The sequence below is a fragment of the Otolemur garnettii genome, unplaced genomic scaffold (genome assembly GCF_000181295.1).
Source record: "Otolemur garnettii isolate 467f Iridium unplaced genomic scaffold, OtoGar3 scaffold00097, whole genome shotgun sequence".
Lineage (NCBI taxonomy): Eukaryota > Metazoa > Chordata > Mammalia > Primates > Galagidae > Otolemur > Otolemur garnettii.
Window position 1 is genome coordinate 506,701 of NW_003852492.1, and position 14,938 is coordinate 521,638.

The 14,938-nt window shown below is 54.4% G+C and overlaps 1 protein-coding gene across 1 annotated transcript in view; it reads left to right on the top strand.

The window, feature by feature from the left end:
- The first annotated feature begins 4,101 nt into the window (after positions 1 to 4,101).
- Positions 4,102 to 14,938, top strand: part of ST3GAL4 (ST3 beta-galactoside alpha-2,3-sialyltransferase 4) — a 49,918-nt gene continuing 39,081 nt past the window's right edge. Inside the window, exon 1 of the mRNA XM_012808958.1 lies at positions 4,102 to 4,286. The gene's annotated coding sequence lies outside the window, so the exon portion shown is untranslated. The remainder of the gene's footprint in view (positions 4,287 to 14,938) is intronic.

The window sequence follows — 14,938 nt, forward strand, 5'->3', positions numbered from 1 at the left end:
AAAAAAAAAAAAAAAAAAAACAGTAGGCACATGCTGCACAGATCTCCCAACTTATTTATTCCTCTGGTTGAACTGAAAGTTTGTCTCCCCTGACCATCTCTCTGCACTGCCAGCCCCTGATAACTCAGTGTTTCTATGAATTAGATGTTTCTAGGTTCCACATAGAAGTGAGATCATGTACAGTTTGTCTTTCTGTGCTCTAGGCTAAAACTCGAGAATTGTCATCCAAAGGCCAATTTAAGCAAAGACCCAGAGGTCAGGGAGACCAGCGCTCAGCGTGGCTCCCAGTGTGGGTAGGCACAGTTAGAACACTAACCAATTGTTCCTGCAGAACTGGGATGAAGGAATAAAAGGCAAGGCTAAGAGGAAATCTCATACCATTCTGTTCTCCCCGCTTGGGAAGCAGAGTGATTTGAAGGCTCTAGTGTAAAATTTGCACCACAACTGAGTCTGAAATTAGGCAAGTTATATAACTGCTCATGAAATAGGGGTGATCATAGCACTCCCCCAGAGGGTTTCAGTGAAGATGACAAATCAGAGAATTTTGTGGGGCATACTAATCGCTCAGTAAACATTGATTGTTTCTGCTCTGAGAGAGAAAGGGATGGAATCAAGAGATGTTTGGGCAAGACATTTGCTATGGCCTGAACATTTATGTCCCCCCAAAATTCCTAAGGTGAAACTCTAGTCTCCAAAGTGATGGTATTTGAGATGAGGTCTTTAGGATGTGGTTTAGGCATGAGGGTGGAGTCCTCATGAATGGGTTGAGTACTTCATAAAAGAGGCTTTACTCCTTCCCCCATGTGGGGTTAGAGTGAGAAGGTGACCATCTGTAAAGCAAGAAGCAGGCTGCTGGCATATTGATAGTGACTTTTTAGCCTTCAGAACTATAAGAAATCAGTTTCCGTAGTGTATAGGCCACCCAGGCTGTACTTTGTTATAGCTGACTGAACAGATGAAGGCAGACTCCAAATCACTTCCTGATTAGAAGGACTATGAAATCCTAGACTTTGCAGTGGAGGCCTGGCAACCAGGAGACTTTAAGGAAAAAAGCAAGCCATAGACTTTCTGATAGACTGCGGCCCTGAACAGAGGTAGAGGCTGCAGGCAGTGACTTGTCAAGATCTCTTTCAGCCTCAAAGCTCCTAGCATGCATCTTAGTGCTGGCCGACCAGCAGGCCTCTAACACTGCCACACACTGACCCTGCTACTGAGAACCCTGGGAACAGCACAACTCCATGCTGCAGCCATAGAAATCTGATAAAAATAGGAGCTGAAATACCATCCCAGAGCTGCTATTTTTAAAGTGTCTGAGATGCTGGATGGGGTCTATTTCTTCCTCAAATGGCATCTTGCTGTTCCCTCCTCCTGGTGGGCAGCCTGCTAATGTGGCACATGTGAGGGACAGGAGACAGAGGCCTGTGAGGCACATTTGTCCAATGGCTCCAGGGGCTCCAGCTCACACCCACTACTGCCAGGCAGGAGCTGCAAGGCCAGGGCATTCCAGGTCTAGACACACCTGTGCCTCTCCCTCACCCCTTTCTCCTGTCTCCTCCCTCTGCTCCTGAGGCTCCCCTGCTGCCCTAGCAGAGAGGTGTCTTGCTACCATGTTTCCCTGAAAATAAGACACTGTCTTATATTTATTTTTTCACAAGAAGACACACTAGGGCTTATTTTTAGGGGATGTCTTATTTTTATTAAGATTAATACAGTGATCTACATTTATTTAAATACAGTTAAGTCATCTTCTGGAACCTGACAGGGGAGCCAACCTTGTTGGTGGAGCTGGCACTAGTGATGTGTGAACTCCTTTCACCTAGCCGTTTGCACGTGTGCAATAGGATGCCTGTGACTACGGTTACCACATATGCACCCACACAAGTATGAATGGCTAGGAGAAAGGAGCTGTGGCAGATAAAAGGTATTCCAGTCTTCCTTACCGCTCCACGCCGAAATGCATGTCCAGTGCTTTTCTGCATTGCCACACCCATCACTAGGTCTTATTATTGGGGTAGGGCTTATATTTAACAAATGCATAAAAATCCTGCTAGGGCTTATTTTAGGGGGAGGTCTTATTTTCGGGGAAACACAGTGCGTGTACTGGGAGAGACACTGGGGAGGTACAGGGAGGCAGAAGGAATGGGCACAGAGGTGGCGTGGCTCAGAAGGGGACTTGAACCTGTCCCTTCTCAGACAGCCTTGGCTCTACCCTGGCGTACCTCATCTCGAAGAGAAACAGTCCCCAGGAGCCCTGTTTGTCCCATCACATCGCCTCTTGCTGAGCAACTCATAATGTCTTGTAGGCCAAAGGGGGGAAAGCACCAGAATTGCTTCCCTCCTGCCCCATAGATGATATGGTTTCCAGGCAGTGAGCTAAGCTTCTGGCTATGCTGTTAAGAAAAGGAAAAGATCATGAGTAAGCACTCTGTGGCCTAAGGGAGGAGATCAGAATTACAGTTAGCGTCTGGGCACCCAGTAACCAGGCGTGGGATAAGCTGGTCTGTGTGTGTGCTGAGCACAGCTGTAGGGTAAGAGGCACTCCTCTTGCATTATCAGGCTGTGCTGTGGGGCACATTCACATCTGTTGCCTGATTTAATATCAATAGTAGCTCTTTGAATAAGCATAGTTATTTCCATTTTTTTCCTAGTAAGAATACTAAAGCTAAAACTTACTATTTTCCTAGTAAGAAAAACTAAAGTAGAAGAGACAGAGTTGGAACTCAAGTCTCCAAGAGCAAAAGCTGGTTCTTAATTCACTAGGCTGGCAGAGCAAAGTTTACACAGTTCAAAGTAAGAATTGCAAACTGTGTTTGGATCTAATTCATCTAACAGCCCAGGTTAGAGGCTGAGACTCTGAGACAGCTTTACTACCTGCAGTGGGAAAGCGTCCCTTTCCCTCAGGACTTGCCCAGGGCAGAGACTTAGTCACTGTGTTCTTTATATCTAGCTGAATTCCAGGTCAGAAGATGATATGCAATAAACATTTGTTGAATGAATGCGTGACTGATCAAGCCAAAGGCACCATCCAAACAAAATTAAGTTAGACACTGGTGAAATGCCAAACAGCCTCCACCCAGGTGAGGTGTGATTTAGGTCGGAACACGGCCACTTGTGGAAGAACTTGCAGGCAGAGGCCCTCACTTCACTCCCGCAGAGGGAGGTCTCTGCCTACAGGTTGTCAGCCCATAGGCGGGCGGTCCAGCTCCAGCTGTATCTGAGCTGCCACTTATCTGAACCTCTGCACTCACTGTCAGTTGCTCATACCTTGTGCTTAGTCACATCTCGTCCTGCCTTATTCTTGACTGGAGTCCACCGTAAACTTTCTTTCTGCAGCAGATGGTAAGCCTCCTGGGGGCAGGGTCTGGGTCCCCAGCATTGGGCTGTTTTCATTAGGGGCTCAGTAAACACTGTGCTGACTTGTGAAAGGGACCGTCTCTAGCGGCTGCCACTTCTAACTGTTCTCCCTCAGCCTGGGCAGTTTCCAGGTTTCCTTGGGAAATGGCTGGGCCCAAGGGACCGGGGTCAGAGGCCTGATGGGGTTCCCCCTACGGGCAGGATGCCTGGCGCCTTCAGTGAGGAACGGAAGTTGAGAGCTTTCCTAAGCCAAGAAAGAGTCTCCCAGTGAGGGGTGCAGAGGGAGCAGTTTGAGGGCCCCAGGCCCAGACAGGCGCCAAGAAAGAGCTGGTGTCTCAGTCCGGGGCACTCGGCTGTCTCGCGTGCGTGGGGTACAGAAAGTAACTAAACCTCCTCTTCTCTATCTCAGTCTCCCCAGTGAGGGAATGGCACGGTCCACGGCGGGCGGCAGCAGAGAACCCTTTCTTGGGTCTCATTGTTCCCGGGAGTGCGCGGAGGCTGCGCTGGGCAGACGCATCCCGGCGCCGCTCCCAGCCCGCTGAGCTCTCACTCATCCGGCCTCCTCTTCCGCTCCTCCGCGCCCCCGGCGCCCCGCCTGCCCCTCGCGGCCTCGGGGACTTCCACACCACCCCACGCCGGCGACGGCGCGGTATCGCCCCCGCCCTTCCCCCTCCTCCACCCCGCCCTCCTCCGGCGGCTCGAGCAGCCGGCTCCCGCCGTGTGCGCACGCGTGTCCGGCCCCTTCCTCGCCCCCGCCGGGCCGGGCCCCTGCCTCGCCTGCAGGCGGACTTGCCCGCTCCCAGGCCGGCCCTGCGCCGGGACAGGCACCGGGCGGAGCGGAGCCGTCGCGCCCGCGCTGCGCTGCCGGGGTTGCGCCTAGCGGATCGGAGCCGCGCCGAGCTGTGCTGCCCCGCCCCGCTCCACCCGCGAGGGTGAGTACGCGGCGCCGGGCTGCGGGGCCCGCGGGCGGGCGGGCGGGCGGGAGCGCCGGTCCCGGGCTGCCCGCTCCGACCCGCGCGGCGCCGTCGGGGTGGTCTGGCCCAGCACGTGGGCGCAGCGCTGCGGGTTTGGGGCCCTGGGGAGCTGCTTCCCGGAGTCCCTTTCCTTGGACCGGATTTTCGCGGGAAGCTCGATTCTCTTTGCTCCCTTGGAGTAAGCAAGCAGGACATCCCTCTTGTCAGGAAAGTTTCTTCCCGCCCCACCGGCCCTGCGCCCCTGGCTGAAGAGGCTTCCCCCACCTCCAGCATCTTCTGAGTGATGGTTTCTCCTCCCAAACTGCCCCCCGAAGGTCCAGGACAGAAGGGCTGGCTTTGCTGTAGGCGACAGGCTGTGCAGGAGCCTTCTAGGATCAGGGGGCAGAAGGTCGCTGAGCAGAGCCCGGAGGTGGCACTGCCAGCTGGAGGCCCCGGGCCCACGTGGTGGGGTCCTTGGGCCTAGGCCACTGTGCCTCAGAGCTGGCTGGGTGGCATGGAGGGTGGGCTAGAGCTGGAGGCAGAGCCCCTGGCCAGGTGTCGTCCAGGAGCCGGTGCTGGCAGGGTCCCCCAGCCTGCCCACAACTGCCACCTTGTTTGCCAGCATTGCCCTCTCCATTCCCAGTCCTGCTGGGAGGCTGGGTCTATGTGATGTGAGACCTGACCCCCTGTGGAGCCTTCCTCTGTTCTCCAGACTGGTCCCAGGGCCTTGACTTAGGGGACTGCTGCCAGTGGCTGGGGGTGTAGGCAGTGTTGCCCAGCTGTGCCCTGTGTGCAGGTGAAGCCTGGACTTTCCATTATGGGAGCAAGGCGCATCATGGATCCAAGTTCAGGCAGACTTACTCTTTCCAGAAACATGGGTTCTCATTAGAGGACAGAACCAGTGCCACCCTCTCCTGAGCTGTGTGGGACCAGTTCCCAGACCCTGCCCTCCTACTCACCTGCTCTAGGCCCTGGTGGGCACCTGCCAGGGAGATTTTAAATCTGCTTTGAAAACTGCCTGCATGGAGGAAGAACTGTCTGCTGTTAGCAATATTTCTCCCACACTCTCACTCTCCAGAGTGGCCCCATAATTCTAGAGAGGGTGCCTGGGAGGTGCTAGCTGTGTGGGGCCTAGAAATTAGCTTATGGCTTTTCTGCTTGCTGGGAGCTTGTGTGGGAATGCCTCCTGCTCTGCCCTTGCCCCTCCCACAGTGTCCCTGGGGCTTTGTCCCTCTGTGTTTGGGGTGCGAGAGACCCACAGCTGCCCCACAGCCCTGTCAAGAAATGGAAAAAGATCCAGGAGTGGGGGCAGCCTCCCAAACTCTAGGACCACAGGGAGGTCAGGTGGCGGGTGTAGCTGCAAGGATAAGTTGGAAAAAGTAAATTAGGAGTCCTGCTTAGACTTTGGTCTGAGAGCGCCTCTAGCTCAGGGACAACAGAGCCTCCTTCCCCATGAGTTGAGGACCCAGGCTGAGGAAGCCCATGGGGCCTCTGGGCTGTTTTCCCTCCCCCCTTTACCCTCTTCCCTACCTGGAGCAGTGACTCACTCCCCACTCCTCAGAAACAGAGCGCCTCAGCCCCTCCACCCTTCTGGCCCATTTAGACTCCTAGGATCCAGTTTTGTAGGTAGAACCAAGAATTTGCCCTTTTCTGTAATTGTAGGAAATCCTAAAACAAAAACAAACAAACCAAAAAACCCTCCCTTCACCAGGTAGCAGCAATGAGGCCTAACCGTCTTTCTGTGTTCCATCCTGAGTTGTGGCCATTCTGCAGTTGCCCACACTGGCAGCATCTTCTGCATCCCGCAGAGGCTGTCCCAATAGAGTTGTGAGTTCCTCCTCTCAGAGTGGCTCAGAAGTTCGCACCATCTGTTGCAGGGAAGGGATCACAGTACAGCAGACAAACACAGCCAGTTGCATGCCTGCCAGGCTCCAGACCTGGGCGGACAGGAGATGGAGGGCGACTTAGGCCTCCAGGGTATCTGAAGTCCAAGCAATCAAGGCAGCTGCTAGAGTGTCCAGGGTCTGTCTCTGAGGACAGTAGGACATTCAGGTGGTGAGGGGCACCCTGTGATTGCAGCACCTGCTTCCCCGGGCTGGGTGTCAGACATCTCCTTGCCACAGGCTGATAACAACCTCTCACTCCAAGGACCCTCCTCACTTGTCATGACCCAGGGCCTTGGCCTGAAGCTTTTGGTTTTCATGAGGAAATGGCTAGAGCAGGCATATGTGGGTGACTGTAGTCACCATTTCCCTTTTCTCCTTGGTCACCCCCGTCTCAGACGCTTCTGTGTGAGTGTTCTGAGCACTCCTGTGTGGCCTACTAGCTGTTCTTGGCCTCAGAATAACCCCTAACCCCTGCCACATTTGGGAGGAGTAGTGTGAATGATGTTCCTTATCCTATAGATCGAGGTGTGGTCAGGTGCAGCCTCCAGTGGAGGCCCAGCCATGTGCCATGGGGCTTCTGATTGTAGATCCCGAGCCCAGAGGAGGCCGAATGCCACCAAGGGGTGGCTTGGGTTGTTGCTTTTCAGGGTGAGGAGGGTGTGAGTGTCCAGAGCTGTGGGTTTTTACCCTTAGCTGATCCCTTGCCTGGGATAAGGAGACCCACACCCCGGCCACAGCTTCATCTCTGCCACTGCCCTGCAGAAAGATGATGTAGTTGTTCTAGACTCTGCAATCAGGGGTTCTGCTCCTGGCCCAGCAGGGAGGAGGGTGCTGCTGCTCAGAATGAGGCGAGTTGTGGGGCTGGCCAGGCCTCAGTTTCCCACCTGGGTCTGGCTGCAGAAGCCAAGCAGCTGGGATCTGGGATTGTCCCTTCTTCCCACCTGAGACTCATTTAAGGATTTCGCCTTCCTATTTAGAGAGATGTCTAGGAAGTCTGGGACCTGTTTGGAGAGTGCTGGGCTGGCACACTGCTGTGTCTCTGCCTTGGGTTCAAACCTTCCTCCAGGGTGTGGATTCAAGGTGCTGTAGTGATGCAACTTGCAACCTGCACTTTTCAGCCCAGTTCTCAACTGCTTCCCGGAGCTTGCCCATCCCATCCTGTGACAGATAAAGAGGCCCAGGTTCAAAGGTGTGAGCTCTTTGCACAAGGCCACAGTGTGTTAGTATCAGGGGCCCAGCCCAGACCAAGCTCTGCAGCATCGGTGAGCATCTGTCCTCATGATAAAAAGGCCTTCACAAATAGTAAAAATAGTTACCACTTACCAATCAAGTGCTTATTAAAAGCCTAAACTTCAAAAAAGAGTGCTAGACACTTTACCTCACTTCATGTGAGCCTCACACACATGGGCCTATTATCACGCCCATTTGTAAATGAAGAAATAGAGGCTCAGAAAGATTAAACTTCTTGGCCAAGGTCATGCTGCTGACCTTGGTCGCATAGCTGAGCTAGGACTCAGATCCAGGCCTGCTTCCAAAACCTGCACTTTTCAGCCCAGTTCTTGACTGCTTCCCGGAGCTTGCCCATCTCATCCTGTGACAGATGAAGAAAGAGGCCCAGGTTCTAAGGTATGAGGTGGTTGTACAAAGCCACAGTGTGTTAGCCTAGACCTAGGTTCCTGCTGTCCTGAGCCCCAGTCCTCTCCCTGTATGTCTCCTGGGCCCAGGCATTAAGCAGGGCAGTGTTCTCTATTCTCCTCCCTCCTCCCCTCCTCCGTCCTTCCCGCTGCCACTGCCAGCCCCCTCCTCTCCAGTTTTCCTTGTAATTGCTTCCATGTGGCCTGACTGCCTGCCGCTCCTATTCCTCTGGAAATACAGCTCCTAGCTGCTGCCCACAAGGCTGTGAGGCCTCATCAGGCAATCAGGATGATACGTGGGGAAATGGAGGGCCCTGCTGGGGTCTGTATATGGGAATCCAGCCAGGATGGCAGCTCCTGGTGTCTGGCAGCCCCAGACTCTCACCAGGTAGGAGCACCTTTGCTACCAGGCTCTCGGTGTCTCCCTATCTTGGGCTCTCCAGAGACCTGATTTTCTATCCAATGCCAGAGCTGCTCTTCTGTCCCACAGACATCCCCATACCCTCCCTGTCCCCTAGAGGCTGCTCAGGTCAGGAGGACTGATGCTTGGCAAGAGAGAACCACACCCAGTCCCACTGCTGGGGACTCAGGGGAAGAGGGGGTGCTGTTGGTGGAGGCTGGGGGACCTGGGGTGCTCTGGGCCTGGGAGGATGGAGCTGAGTAGTTTCATTTAGTCCCAAGCAGTTAACTCAGAAACAGCAGGACAAAGCCTCATATTTTGCCTTGATATAAAATAAAATTTGTACATCCTAATATTGCACTTAATACTCCCTTGCCTAAGACTGCACAGGCTGGGTGGGGAGAGGCTTGCAGGCCCTCAGTCTGGCCCTATGGAGACTTCAGGGGCCTGCTTCTGCCTCTGGAGGGGGCAAGTTTCCCATCATTGGAAATATCCGAGCATCCGACCATCTGAGCATCCCTTGGTGACCTTGACAGGGACAGTACAAAGGAAATGCAAGCTTTGGGGAGGGGGGGAGATTTACATATTTACATACTTTTAAAACACTTTTCCTTCCTGGTATCTTAGGACTTTAAGCTCCAGGAACCTGTCTGTCTTGTTCACTGGCATTATAATCCTAATGCCTAGAATAATGTCTAGCAATTAATAAGTGCTCAATAAATATTTGCTTGATGAATGAACAGAAAATGTAGCTCAGGTGCTCTAACTTCGTCTCTATCATGTCTTTACTGTGCTTCCTCCTCCACCTAGGGCAAAGGGTTCCAGTGTGTGCTGATTTCTCAGGGTCTCTATTCAGACACCAGAGAGGCAGGCAGTAGCCCAGCCAGGGGTGGGTAGGAGTCTGTCCCCTGGGAGGGCATGGCGCCATTCCATCTACCCCGGGGTCAGGAGGGCAGTATCTACCACCTCCCTTCAGTAATGTTCAGGTCCCTGTGCAGACTGAATCTAACCTCACCTCTAATCCATCATCAGACCTCTCCATATTCAGGGCTCAAGAGCAGGGAATGGCCACACCAGCCCTCTGGGGTCTCCTCACCTCTGAAAGCTAGGGAAAGGGAAACCCTGGGCTCTCGCCCCTGCTGGGCCATGCTTAGCTCCCTGGAAGAGTCTGGCTTTGGACAGACTGTCACGCTCACGAGTCCTTGAGAGGTGGAATCCTTGCGTGGTGTTTTAGGAGGAGAGGTTAAACCCACTTTTGCTCAAAACTAGACAACTCAGCTTTTATTCTTTCTACATATTGGGTTTCCACTTAAAATTTCTTTTGAAACTGGGACAGAGGAAACTTCTTGCCTTTAAGTTTTTCTTTAAAAATCTTCCTTCTGCCCCAGTGAGACTGCTCTGGCTTTCATGGTGGCGTGCCACGTGTACTGCCCACAAACGGGCTGGCCACTGTTGGTAATGCCTCTCAGCATCAGTGGAGCCCCATGTGTGGACCCCGAGCACCAAGCACCCTCTCACTTCCCCTTGTTTTCTCTGTTCTCCTCAGGTCCCATGCCTGTGACAGGGAGGGGAGCCTAGGTGGGTGAGCCCAGAAAGGACCTCAGTAGGGCGCAAGCAGCTGGCTGTGGGTGCAGGGCTCTGGTGGTGGTTTGGAGCCCTAAGATTTACACTCCTAGAGGCAGGTGGGAGGCTCTGAACCCTTTCTGCCCACTGTGGGTAGCCTTGGGCAGAGCACACCTTGTTAGACTCCATTTCCTCAAGCACTTCTTACTGAGATAGCATTTCAGATAACACCCAGACCTGGAATCAGTGCTCATAACTGCTGGCTGCTGTGGCTTGTCTGTGATTCCAGGGTGGGCCGAGAGATGGAAAAAAAAAAAAAAAAAAAAAAAAAAAAGCCCAAAAACAAAAGCAAAAACTCGAACATTCCACATCAAAACCAAAAAAACAGAAGACTGAATCACACACGGGCAGCAAGGCAGACGCCTCACAAGTCGGCGGAAACCGGCCAGATGGGAGAGCACGGCCCCCAAATGGAAACCCACTGCGGCAGCCACAACACCAAGCAATCTACAGGATAAAGAAGCCACACTCTAAAGAAGTCCTCATAAAAACAAAAAAAAACAGACCCAGGAAACAAACGCCGATAATCAAAGCAACAAAACAGGCCAAGCCGGGCAGAGCACACAAGCACACAAAGGGCACACCACAGTGAGCCAAAGCCACACACCAAAAAAAAAGAAAAAAAAAACCCCGCCACAACGGGGGACACACCTAATCACACCCACCCCCAAGAACTCAGGAGGCTGAGACAAAAAAACCACGGAAGCCCAAGAACCCCAGCGCGCGATGAGCGAAGAGGACAGGGCACACAACCACGACCAACCAAGGCAGACCCGGCCAGAAAAAAAAAAAAGAAGCAAGAACACAAAGCAAAAAACCCTGAAGACCAAACAAGCAAAAATCTCCGATGCCCAGCTTCAGGCCAAATCACACAACGGCACAGACCTGGAACCCATAAGCGAATCAACTTCAAAAAAATGGAGACACAAAATATAAGCCCATCCGAAATAGAACCAGCTAAAACCAAACAAAGACCCTAAGCCTCCTCCACTGCGACCACCAAGAAACTGTCACACCCCACAAGCCACAAGCGCAGCTCACAATAGAGCCTGGACAAAAGACACAGCCACCAGGGTCAAGAACACACAAGCATGAACAACAGAACCGGCAAAGACACCCAAAGAAACACAACGCCACCCAGGCAAAATAGAACAGGACAAAAAGGACCAATGACTGGTGAGAATGAGTCAAAGCCCAGCAAAAACCAAAAGGGACAACCAAGGTCTACCACAAAAGATGGTGCCACCACCAACTCCACAAACAACCACCTGGTAAGAAACGGGGGAGCTCAACCACACAGAGGTAAAGACACAGCGCCAAAACCCTCGCAAAGGTAACCCACACAACACTCTCACTAAAGCAGAAATTCAAAACCCGAGGGCCACAAGAACGATGAGGACAAAGGAACCGGTAAAAGCAGTCACCTAAAGCAACCCAGCAAATCAGATAATAACGAGTCAAAAAAAGAGAAAAACACAGCTACGGAAGAGCAAGGAAAATCAAAGCAAGAATCGGACCTCACCACAAAATGAAGAACGCTAGTAAAGCCACAGCCCATGAACAACAGCCACAACCACCCCCCCACAACACCGCCGCCTCCCCCACAAGGAAGAACCAGGGAGGAGGAAAGAACACAAAAAGACCACAAAAAGCCCGTCCAAAGCCCACACAACAGCAGGCTGTGCTATGCAGATGCCTGTTTCTGTGTGTACACGCGTGCTGGAATCGTGCAGGTGAGCGTGTGAGCAAGTGCATGGCCTTGTGCCATGTGTGGACAGAGGGCAGGTGCACGTGCAGGTCCACACCACCCATCATGGGGGCTCACACTGTGCTTCCCTCTCCCTGGCCCAGAGCTCGCCTCGGTGGTGTTTCTGCCCCCTGGCTTTGCACCGTGACTTCCATCCTCCTGAGGGGCCAGCTGGTGCCCTGCTGTGGTCCCTCACATGCTGGCTGGTCCCTGGCCACCCATTCAGCTGCCTGGGGACCCTGGGGCTAGAGTGTATTCCCTGTCCCTCAAAATGGAGGCCCGTGGGGCTCTCGGCCCAGAGTCTCACCCTTGCCAAGGCAGAGGCAATAGGGAACAGCTGTGTTGGCCGATTCCAGCTCCGTATGGATTTGGTTTGACAACAAAGCTCCCTCTGTGTCTTCTCAAGCCTCTTATATAACCAGGGGAGAAGAGGAGGAGGAGGTGGAGAAGGGACCAGGAGACACCAGGATGAGAGGGCTGGGAAGGGGACAGGGCCAGGAGGAGAAGGGGGAAGGATGGAGGCCATTGTGGGGAAGAGCGTGGGGCAGGGGGTAAATGTTGATGTGGACGCTGGGGTGGCACTTGGTCCTCGTGGGGTGGAAAGGGGAGGGACTCCAGGTGCCCTGGCTGGGCCTGTTGGTGCTCTGACCTCTGATGGGGATGGGCTGTGGGACCAGTCTGGGTTGAAGGCTAGGCCAGAGAGGCCAGTCCTTGGCCCCACTGTCATTGCACAAATTCCATGGGAAAGGGAACCCTTTCCCTCCCTGGCTTGGGCTCCTGTTCCCCTGTCTCAGGTCCCAGCCGTGGTTCCAGAGCCCCTCTGACCACCACCTCTCTATAGTGCTCAGGAGGGCAACCAATGGCAGCCTATGCTGTGCCCAGCCAGGTGGCCCCAGGGCCCCTCCCAGCTCCCTGGGCCAGCTCCCTCTGGGGCACCCAGCTGTCAGCCCTGGCCCAGCCCCTCTGGACCCTGAAGCCCTGTTCCCTGTGCTTCCCTCTGTGAGCAGACTTTCTCTCATCACCATCCCTTCCACAAAGCTGTCTACCTGGAGTAAGAGCAGATGTGGTCTTTGTGGAGAAGCCTGACTGATGGCCCAGCAAGGCCAGGTGAGGGGTGGAGGTGACCATGTCCCGGGGCTGGACCCCTTTGGCTCCTGCCAGGCAGGAAGAGCAGGTTCCGGGAAGAGGCCAACACAGTGTTGGGGCCTGTGGGCTGGGCATCTTCAGATGGGTCCAGGGCACCCGTGGGGACTTGCTGTCCTGGGCTTGCTGTCCTGGGCTTGCTCAGGGTCTGCCCCACCTCTGTGCCTCAGTTTCTCTGAGTCTTCTCTGGCACCAGGCTTCCTTGGGTAGAGCTCCTGGGTGCGCACTGGGCCTCAGGTGGTGCTTGTCTCAGACTGCACTGGACAGAGAGGACTTTCCCTCCAAATGAGAGAACAAGGAGAGTTCCTAGGAGGGTTGGGGAGGAGGATAGGCAAACCAAGGCCTCAGAGGATGCAGGATATGGGCTCAGGGCCTCCCAGGTGACAGAAAACTCAGTTGTGGCAGGGGAGGTGAGCCCTAGCATGGTCCTCAGTGGATGCAGGCTGTCTGTGTGGAGAGTTCTCTGTAGGACCTGGGCAGGCTGCTCTGTGGGGAGGTGGGTATATGGGGGAAGCCCAGACCTGCTGGGCCAGCCCTAGGCTCTGGAGTGCTCATCCTAGGCTCTTGGCCCTAGGCCCTTGGCCCTAGGCCCTGAGCAGCCCAAGTGTTTCCCGCCCATCACCTGGCTCAGGTGTGGGTCCGGATGTTCCTGAAATTACCAAAGGCTCTGGTTTCAGGTCATAAGAATGATTTTGAAATTGCTGAACCTTTAGGGCTTGAGCTAAGACGGTGAGAGCAGGCTGGCGTGGCAGCTGGGGCAGGGCCTCGGAGGTTTTGGATTTGGGTGCTGTGTGGGCCAAGAGGATTATCCCTGTGACCCAGACTAGGCACAGTTGGAGAGAAGCTGGGACAAGCCAATAGGATGGTGAGTGTGGGTGAAGGGGCAGGGAGTGCCCTTCACTGGGCAGCAGCCTCAGACATGTGCTTGGCCATGGCCACCGGCTATCCTAGGACACTTCACAGCCCAGCTGGGGATACCACAAAGTGGCTGTCAATGTGGCAGGACTCCTGTGCAGGGCCTCTGTATCTCACTTCCCTTTGGTCTCCTGTAGCCCCTGCTTCTGCCTCTTAAACCACTTGCTAAGTACCTGGGAGTGTGATAGCTGCATGGCCTGGCAGGGTTGGGAGCCCAGGGCTTCCCCTTCCCCAACTTTTGGAGGTGAGGAGGCCCCTGAGGACTGGCATGGCCACTCCTGCTCCTCTAAGACTCCAGGCTGCCTGGCTGATGGCTCTAGGGACCTGCAAGCTGACAAACTAACTCAGGAGCCAGAGCTGAATTGAGGAGCTCAGTAGGCCGGAAGGGATACACAGTAGCTGCTCAGCCCTGCTCCCAGGCCTCCAGGAATGGGGGTAGAGAGTGCCCTGGCTGTTGGGGACCCTCAGGCCCCAGAAGCTGTATGTGTGGCTGGGGGAGGGAGGGCAGGGAGGTCTGAGGCTTGGGAGATCTGAAAGAGCTTGCGTGTGTGCATGTGTTTGTGTGTGTGTGTAGGAGCTGCTATGTCCCCAAGTCTGAGTAGGGACTGGTATATCTGTGCATGGAGCCATGTATGCAATTAGAGAGCTGGATAGTTCAGGGATTTGTGTCACTAGAACAGAAGAGAGCTTGCCTAGGTTACTGCCTGCACCTCCTGGCTGTGGGGTATGGGACTGTGGGTGTCCAGACAGGTTTGACTCCAATATTCCCCTTACAGGCTGGGTGAGCTCCAGACCAGAAGAGGTCCCAGGTCATCTCTGCTCACTTAAGCCCAGCCAGCCCCTGCCAGTGTCCTCTCCTTCCACTCCTGTCCCTGAGGGCCCATGGCTCAGAGACACAGGGTCTGACCTCCCAGGTGGCTCCCCATCGCTGGCAGCTGTTCTCTGTCCCTGTCCTCAGGGCCACCTTTCCTTTGAGGGGAGCCCACTGGGCATAGGGAGACTATCATGAGCTCTTCCCTGCCACCTGTTTTGTTCTGGGATAGGCCACTGCAGGGTGGAGGGCTTCATTCTCCTTCTAGAGGGTCCCACCCTCTGCCAGCCTGTCTCACTTCTCACACACTCAGCCCTGCTGGGCCCCTGCTTACATCTGCAGTCCTCCTTTTCCCCTAGCTGCCAGCCGGGTCAGGTGTTAAGGAGCACAGGAGGGACCCAGACAGAGGTTCCCTGCTGGACCAGGCAGGGAGAGAGGCTTCTGTGGCCCAGTGTCTGCTGCTCGTGGACAC